Source organism: Elaeis guineensis, chromosome 7, assembly GCF_000442705.2.
Source record: "Elaeis guineensis isolate ETL-2024a chromosome 7, EG11, whole genome shotgun sequence".
Lineage (NCBI taxonomy): Eukaryota > Viridiplantae > Streptophyta > Magnoliopsida > Arecales > Arecaceae > Elaeis > Elaeis guineensis.
The window spans coordinates 93,403,377-93,411,704 of record NC_025999.2 but is presented as its reverse complement, the minus strand read 5'-3'; the positions used below and the strand labels follow the sequence as shown (position 1 = coordinate 93,411,704).

At 31.7% G+C, this 8,328-nt stretch overlaps 1 long non-coding RNA gene across 1 annotated transcript; it reads right to left on the bottom strand.

The window, feature by feature from the left end:
* Nucleotides 1-5,904: 5,904 nt before the first annotated feature.
* Nucleotides 5,905-8,062, bottom strand: LOC140859046 (uncharacterized). The gene is made up of 2 exons (XR_012142460.1): nucleotides 6,601-8,062; nucleotides 5,905-6,471 (listed from the first exon to the last, which is right to left on the bottom strand). It is a non-coding gene; the product is annotated as an uncharacterized lncRNA (long non-coding RNA).
* Nucleotides 8,063-8,328: the final 266 nt, after the last annotated feature.

Sequence of the window (8,328 nt, the reverse complement as noted above, 5' to 3'; positions counted from 1 at the left end):
GACAGTGTCAGCACCGTGGGAGAAAGGGCCGTGGGAGGCCAAGTCCGGGCGGCACGGGGTGTGTGACAGCACCGGTGCCGGCACCGTGGAAGCGAGGGTCGCGGGGGCCAAGTCCGGGTGATACGGGGTGTGTGACGACACCGGCATCATGGGAGTAGGGGCCATGGGAGGCCGACTCCGAAGCTCGTTCAGAAAAAAATTATTTAAAAAAAATATTTTTAAATAAAAAATATTTTAGAAAAAATAAAAAATAATAAAATAAAATTTAGATTAAAAATATTTTAAAAAGAATAAAAAATTATCGAGCCCTCGAGATTAGGTTTTGTGTTATTATTTTGCATTAATATTATTTTGCATGCTCAACTGCTTATAGTTTATTTTATATTTATTGCATAAATTTATTTTATATTTATTGTATGCTCAATTATTTATAGTTTTTATTATTATTATTTAATATTATATTTATTTATATATCAAGAATTACAGGTATGGTATCAGGAGACAGACGATGACGTTTGTGTTCGCTGTCTACCTCGAAGGCTTAGGCACCTTCATCGATTTCTACTGTCGCACTAGTTCCATCATCAGAAGGTCCTGCACTGGCAGGTCCCAGTGAGATGGGTTCGAGTGAAGCGGGTCCAAGTGGTATTATTATTTTCTTATATAATAAAAATTAATTTTTTTTAAATTTGGATAGCTATCATATTAATGATTTATTTATTATTGTTTCAGGTCAGTCTCCACCGGTAGTGAGGCGAGGGCGAGGTCTATCAAAGAACCTCATTCTAGAGCATTGGAGACATCCAAACTTTTTTTTTTGAGTTTAATTATTGAATCATTTATTCTTAAATTAAATTTATTATCTACTAATTTGACTGATAACTGTATAGAGAAGATATGTCCAGAACGTCGCGAATCGGACGAGACAATAATGATGGAGTAGATGCATCGATGACTATCAGTGCTTTTAGATTCAGATGATGGAGTGGATGGCGTAGATGGTGCAGACGATACAGCTGATGAGGCAGCAGCAGGCTGATCCAAGCTCCGTCGAGCGCTCTCCGTCTCCAGCTCGTTCTCCAGATATCGATATTTAATGACTTATTGATGTATTTTTTTAAAATTTTAAATATCTTATAATTTTAATTTAATATAATAAAATAATAAATTTTATTTATCAATTTATTATATAAATTTTTTATTTTTATTTTTTTAATTTATAAAAAATATTATACATATAAATTTAAAATATATATTCATAAAATTTTTTCAAAAAATATGACTAAATTATTAGTAACAGAATTATTTTTGATGAAATATTCATCATCAAAAATATTTTACTAACATAATTTAATTTATCAATAAATATATAATTAACAGTGATGAAATTTTTTTTATCATAAATAATTATTAGCGATATAAATTTTCATAAAAAATTACCTTATTTAGGATAAAAATTTTCATCGCTAATATTATTTAATTTTATTTATTTTTATTAAATTAATATCGATGACTTATTTTCATTATAAAAAATCTTTTTTGCGATGTAAATTTTTCATCGCTAAAACTTTTTAAATTAATAGCGACAAAAATAATTTTATTGTTATTAATTTTTAATTTATCATCGATGATTTTTTCATCACAAATACCTTTTTTTAGATTAAATTTTTTCATCTTATTTTTTTAATGATGAAAAAAATTCATTGTAAATATCATTTATTAGCGACGAAATTTTTTTTCATCATAAAATATTATCAATGATGAGATTATTTGCAACGAATTATTAGCGACCAAAATTTCATCGCTAATATGTATTAGCGACGAAAATCGATTATTAGTGATGAAAAATTTTCATCGCTAATAACATATTTTGTTGTAGTGCATATAGAATATTCATCAACTTGGATAGAGATTTTGAATCTTGAATGTACCGTTCATCCATCAGATAATAAAAATGATGCTATTTTGGAAGAATAATTTTTTCTATCATCTTATCTTTGAAACTATTGTTTGCAAAAGAAATATCTTTTTCATTCCTTCATGACCATACACAAAAAAAAATCCACCTTTACCCTCATTTATAGCTTCTAAAATAGCATTATAAATAACTTTCTATTCTTTATTTAATGCTTCAAATAATGTTTAGTGTAGCTGTTCCAACTCTTGTATATCATAACTCAACTCTTCTCTGAACAATATATTATTTACTTCCTCGGCTATGGTCCTGTTTACCACAAGAAAGTTTAATTTGAAAGGGAGCAATGATTTTTGTTAAATAATTTTTCAAGCTCAAATAGAACAAAATTTTTCAATTGCAATTCCCGTATTTATAGATTGGATAGTTCTAGCATATTCTGTAATCTATAACAATATCATCCGAAAAAAAATTTCGATGTGCTTTCAATAATTTATTAGGATCAACTATCTCACAATAAATAATCAATGTGACAAATAATTACCTTAATTCAAATACTGTTGCTTAGTTAGAAGCTTCATCCAATGCTTCATGCCATTTTCTATCATCACCCAATAATCCAAATGCATTACAGACTGACTGAAAAATAGGATGCAAGATTCCATCTATGGTTTTGATTTCATTATAGTTCCATGGCCCTTTGATCATATTTAAAAGTATTCTTAATTAATATAATTAATCAGAGCTTGGATGAATATAGACAATTCTTTCAATTCATCTTTTCAACTTTCTTCTTATCCAAATTTTATCTTTAGAGCTTCGTACCCATCTTGTAAGGAATTCTGCATATGTTAAGTTTCGAGCATCCTCAAACATTTCATTAGTATGCATCCATTCTGTAAACATCATTTTCTCCACATCTTTTCTTGCAAGAACGGATGTCAAACTCTGACTTTCATAATAAGTAATTCTATTCATTAATAAGAGATAACTAATCATTCTTTCAACTGTTGGTCCTTTGTAATGAATATCAAATTGAAATAATCTTCATATAGATTTGTATGCTGTTAAATATCTACAATCCAAATAGGTTTTAATTTCATCAACATACTCATATTGATGCTCACTAATGTCTTTATTGCACAAAATATTTTTTTGTGACCATGACTCTTATCCTATTAACACCTTTATTAATATACTTAAACATATATTTAATCATTCTTGATTTGTTACACCATTAAACATTTATATGTACTTCATATCATACAACCAAATCTAGATTATGCAAAACAACAAATCTATTATTAAGTTCAATACCATCCTTTATGGTATTGCGATAATCATTCTTCCTATAAATAGCAAATCTATTTTCATCAACCATTGTTTTTCTTTGAAATTTTTTAAAAAATATTTTGAGCATTATCCTTTAATCATGCATGGTGATTTTAAGTTAGCTAATCCACATGGACCGTGCATCATAAATTTTACAACATTTTCATATCCAATTGGATCAACAATTTTATCTGATAATTCCATACAAATTATGCAATCTATATCATCAGTCGATAGAACTTTATCTTCCAAAGATAACCAAAGTATAAGATATATATATATATATATGTGTGTGTGTGTGTGTGTGTGTGTGGCAAATTTTATTTTTGAAATTCTATTGTATACAAAGCTGCAAAAAAAATTTAAATAAATATTATAAAATAATTGCTTTGTCTAGTGTGATTAAAAAATATATCCATAAAAAATCTAAGAGCACATTCCTACAACTATTTTTCTAAAATGCTCTTTTCTAGTGATATCTGACATCAATTTTTCAAGTTTCATTTTAAAACTCTCCCAACAATATCAGGCCTATTCTCTAGGTTTTGGCTAGAGATTAGGTTCAAAGTAGCATGAATTTCGAGCTCATCGTGCATTACAAGTAAATGTGATGAATAAATCTGGATGCCCATACCATTTATAAATAGCTATTATATCTTGTTAATTTTGGATCATGTATCTTAGGATATTGGTAAAATTTGATGGTAAACTTATCCTTTTTCCAATAGCATTTCCATCAATGTCCCCTCTAACAACTATATTTTTATACCTTGATAAATTTTTGATCTTAAATCTTTTTGATTTTTTCTAATATAGTCTAATATTTCTTCTTCAATATATAAAAAAGTATCTACTATATATTACTAGAACAACATTCTTCCTCTCATCAATGTTGTCCCTTCACTAATTCTTTGCCACAGTTTAAAAGCATATAATTCTATCATAGTAATGTACTTTCTAATGGATGATTGTCTTTCAAAAAAATCTCTGTATTTAATATTAATCTTGAATCCATCTTCACCAAATGACAATAAAATCGGATACCACATAGCCATAAAGCTAGATAGAGGTTGCTAATACATTTTAATCCCTCCGATCTATGATCCACAATAATATCTCGCTAATGATCTGCTTGTCCGATGTCACCAATAATCAAGTCCACAATTTCAAAACATGAAGGAGTAATATACTGTGCACTATTTTCTTGATGCCTTTCGAATAACTTTAATTATACAAGCAAGAATTCTTACTACTTAAAATGATCCCTAACCATTCTAAAAGTTTTAATGTTTTGATTCTCAACATCAAACATTTGCATCAATCCATTTACAATTTCTTGATCTATGTCCGATGAAGTATCCCTTGAATTTAATGCTCTGATTCTATTGCTAACTTCATTTTTAGTATCATATATATAGAGTTTTGCAAATTTAGATCTATCTCCATCAATTGAAAGTAAAGAACCCATCTTATGATGATTTTGGCCATTTATCTGGAATACATATGGTTCAGGTTTGCTATTGATTTCATGATCAATTTTTGCTCCAATTGATGTAAAAACAAATATTGAGTTATAAGCTTTGATATTTTTTCGAAACTTCGCTACTCTTTTGCCTCCAGAATGATTCAATAAAGCATCCAAAAAGTTTGGAGTCTACTTTAGCAATGGTATATTTATTTTTCCTTCACGATAGCATAAACTAAACACGGGCCTTCTCTTGTTTTGTGATTTATGGATATGCTCCTCATACCAAAATAAAGTTCTATAAAATTTTCATTCATGTTTGGACAATCAAATATTCAATGGCTCATCAAATTTTTCTACAGCATAATTTTTTTTTTCATTCCCAAGAAATTTTTTTTTTCTATCTAACAAAAATATGATGGGAAAATGATAGATAACCAATCAACTTACTTTGATATCCATGCAAAGATATGCTAAAGATTTGTTGGTCATGTTGTTCAACAGCAACTATAGATGCAATACATCAAGGATCAAAAAAATATTGTAAGTCATACTCACTAATTTCCAAATTACTAAAAATGAACTGCATCTTTGCCAATTGTAGATGCAGTATTCTGTTATAGGGAAACATCGTCTACAACAGATGATGGATTTCTATTTGCATAAAAAGCTCCTTCATTGCTTTCACTAACTATAATCGAACTTCTTTCAGCTTCAACAATGTTATTGTGGCTATGAATTTCTAGTCTATCATATGCAATCGTTTACAAATTTCTTTCATTATTCACTTTAAAATGACATCGTATATGTATACCCTTCATTTTTTCATCAATATTGTTTGAATATTTTTTCATCCGAGATGATCTTCGTATTCTATGTTGGGCAATTATATTCCTCCTCCTTATTCTGTTTTCTCTATATATATCCACCAGATCCATTCTAATTATCTGAATAATACACATGCAAAAAGCATCTTATATACCTTGACAATTTTAAATACGAAGTATAATATTATAAAAATTCAACATAATGATGTTCATCCATAATAAACATTTTTTTTTTATTTAAGTAGCAAGTAATAATTGCCATGCCTTTCTTTCAATCACTCCATAACAAAATTAATGATGAATAATAAATGCAACATAACTATCTCAATGTAAGGTTTTATGTTAGATAATAGATGGCATTCATAGATAGAAAACAGTATATATTCATTTACATATGCAGCGAATATTACAGTGCTAAAGCAAATATTTATAATAAACACATATCTCCATCGAATATTACAACAAAGAACTAAAAATGAACTCATCAAACTTTCCTCAGGATAGACTCTATAATTTTTCTAAGAACATGCTTAGGTGTTGCCCTTGGCAGGGAGGAACCATTTAACATAATATTGCCATGATGATGAAAATCAGGATACAACGATAGAGCTGACCTAGTTATGTTCCTTATTATGTACTCATTCACAAAAGCTTTCACTAACCAAAAATATATTTTTTATGGCCTAGACAATCTCCAAAATTGATCTAACAAACATTGCCAAATTTCAGTTAAACTCTCTCTTAATGCCAATAATTTTTCATCCTCAGCCATAATATATCCCACAAATATAAGATCTTGTATCTTTTCATTGACTATTTTGATATACTCAATCATGTGAAGATTAGATTCTGTCACCGCAGCGCTCCGAACTGGATGGTGGGCCTCTTCAAGTGGCAGGAATGGTGCTGGATTAGCCACCGGCGAAGAGGACCTGCAAGAGGGGAAGTCTGACATGTCAGGGTGTGGTCCGATAGTGGATCTTTCAGAACTCAGAAAATAAAAAAAAGAAGAATAATGGTGAGAGGGAGAAAGTGAGGATGATAGAACCTGTCTTCCTTACGTTTCTTTGGGTCTCTTTTATAGAGCAGCTCTAACAGAATAGTGGCCGACCATGTGGGCCGTTAGGATTTGAGAAGATTCTGTTAGTGGGCGATTTGTGAGAGAAAGGAATCGCCGTTGTTGAATGTGGGGAATCTTTTTCTGTTACCGCCTGTCAGGTGGCAGAGTAATGGCGGCATGATGAGAGGTGGCTCCCGGGATCAAAGATTCTAACGATCTGTCCCCGTGCAGTTCGGAGGATATTATGGTATTGTTTATCGAAATGGGCATTTCCCCGAATGGGCTGCTCTCCGAAGTGAATGACCTTCGATGTGAGAGGGTTCCAAAGTGAAAAAGACCAAGTTGCAATTTGATGATGAGTTCCGCTTCGATCGCGGATGTGTGCATTATGGCCAATGTGGGGCCCTTCTATGTCTCAAATCCAATTTGCGTGACCTCAAGTTACATAAGTCGGAAGTATCTATAATACCTGCCTTTCACTTTTTTGCTTGAAGTTTACTTTGCGCTTCGGCGAACAAGTAGTTGCTAGGCTTGGATCTTTGGTTGAAGGGTATTCTCGTCCGTCCATGGTTGACTTTTTTCGACAACAGTACCATTAATTATCTGATGGGACCGATGAGGTGATATCTCCGCCAGATCGAGAAGACCCGCTTGAATCCCACGGTCATGATTGCAACGTGGATCTTGAGAGGTGGAGCGGGACTCAAGGGATGGCTGGTACTAAAGGTGGGGATACATCCCGCGATGCGTCTTTTGGAGTTCCCAACTACCTGCACATATCTGAGATCAGTTGGCTATCATTGGTCTCACCTAGATCGATCTGACATGATAGAATCTGAATGACGATGCGTCGAAGAGGCGTTGACTCTGAACCGTCAATATTTAGACACATATCAACCATCGAAACGCATCCTGAGGCAATCTCCACCATCAAGGACTTCTATCAGGGGGAGCTTTTTCTCTACTCTTGCTATTACCATTGCATTGTTGTTGCTGTCAGGAGCTCAAGCCTCCTGCAAATTTTTTGATGGTCCTCCGACAGTGTTAGGATTTTTCAGCCATCTTCCTTCTCCCAATTAGGGTTTAGGTACATCTTCCCTTCCTAATTTTGCACCTTAGTCTTTTCTTCACTTTGCCAATCTCATTTTGATTCCTTGCTTCCTTTCTTCTTTTCACTACTCAAATTTTTGATGGCCATCATGATAGAAAATTAAAGGACAAAAACAGTCAGGATAGTTAGGGTTCTGGATCACCCTCTACACAAGATAGGCTCGAAACCGCACTTTGGACCATCGTTAACAAGTAACATAAATTTATTTATAAAAATATTAATTTATAAAATAAATTATTTTTATTTTTTAAAATTTTTATTTTTTATATTTTATAAAAAATATATCAATATAAAAAATTTAATTTACAGATTTAAAAAAATCAAATAGGATCAATGTGGTATGAGAAGTGGTGCTGGGTGCGCCAAAAATAAAAGGTCCGTGGTGTGCACGAAACAAAGTGGACCCATGAAACAAAGTGGACCCATGACGTGAGTTTTTACATTAGGATTTGAGTATTTAAAAAAGAACCGAGACCCATGAGCTTTATGCTGCATTAATTACATGAAGTTAGAGAGGAGAAGCTGAACCCATGACGTTTGCTTTTACCTTAGGATTTGGGTATTTAAAAAAAGAAGTGGGACTCATGGGCTTTATACTGCATTAATTGCATGAAGTTA